Genomic DNA, 1604 nt, shown 5'->3' with positions numbered 1-1604 from the left:
AATACGATTAGACCCACATTATCACCTATACCCATCACAATACATAGCTACATTCCAATACATGCACAGCCACCACCTCCCCACCGTCTTAACTTCTCCACAGAACTTCATTACCATCTGGCCTTTAACCCTCTTCTCACGTTTTTTCCCCATTCAACTACGTTTTCTTATTCACTTTCCTCTTTCATTTTTCTTCTGTAATTTCTTTGATGATGGGCAAGCATTCGAAACGTCAACACTTTCACACACACACATGCACGCGCAGCACTCACATACACTAACACAAACACAAACACACGCACAAACACACACACACACACACGAACACACACACACACACACACACACACACGACCACACACACACACACACACACACACACACACGCACACACACACACACACACACAAGCACAATGAATTACAATTATACACACACCCATATGCGAAAATAGATATACACATGCAAACACAAAGGCATCCACTTGCACATACTGTGATGTACACATAGAGAGACACAATTGCAGATAAATATATCAATGAAGACAGACTATAAAAATATTTCCAGCTTTCACCCAGGCAACCAGAGATCGATTCCTGGTATGGGAACATTTGCATTTTTATAGGAGCTGGCGTGGTTTTGTGGTAAGAAGTTTGCTTCTCAACCACATGGTTCCGAATTCAGTACCACTGCGTGGCACCTCGGGGCCGTTCAAAACCATGCGAGTGACACCTTGGACTTGGACATGTGTCTTCTACTATAACCTCGGGCCGACCAAAGCTTTGTGAGTGGATTTGGTAAACGAAAACTGAAAGAATCCCGTCAATACATGTATGTATATCTCTATTTGTGTTGTCCTCGTGTCTGTGTTTATCGCTCACCACTGCTTGACAACCGGCTCGGTAAAAGAGACTGATAGGATAAGTACTAGATTTATGAAAAAGGCCTGGAATCGATTTGTTCGACTAAAACTCTTCAAGGCGGTGCTCCAACATGGTCACAGTCAAGTGACTGAAACAAAATATAAAAAATAAAAATAAAAATGCTTCTTCATGATCTGCTGGCGAGGCTCTTCTCAATGCTTTAAGGCACCATTTTAAAGAGAAAAAATTTTCGAAATTACTCATTACTCATTTTACCCCAATTTAGACATCGACTTTGAAAATTGAAAATTATCAAATAAGATATTAGTGTGGGAAAAACTTGACTTGGAACCATAGAGAGAAAAGAATCTTGATTGTTAAACATCAAAAATTATTCAGATATTTTATTTGCAGCCTCAGTTACAATCGGGTCAAAGTTGAAGGAAAATTTCTTGAAAAAAAATGTACCTATTACTGTTTCGGACCCTCTCAGCTACATCAGCAACAACTATACTGACCAATTTTTACCCCTAAAAATGATGCAACAATACAAAATGATGCAACAATACAAAATGATGATGCAATACTTGGAATGTAATAATTTCAAACAAGTTGGGAGAAAGTAACAAGAAATCAGAAGTTACCCATTTTGCCCCAGTTTACCAATTCCTCCACCTCTTTTCACACACACACACACACACACACACACACACACACACACACACACACACACACACACAC

Source organism: Octopus bimaculoides, chromosome 3 (genome assembly GCF_001194135.2).
Source record: "Octopus bimaculoides isolate UCB-OBI-ISO-001 chromosome 3, ASM119413v2, whole genome shotgun sequence".
Classification (NCBI taxonomy): Eukaryota; Metazoa; Mollusca; class Cephalopoda; order Octopoda; family Octopodidae; genus Octopus; species Octopus bimaculoides.
The sequence above is the reverse complement of the archived record's forward strand: the minus strand, read 5'-3'. Positions refer to the sequence as shown.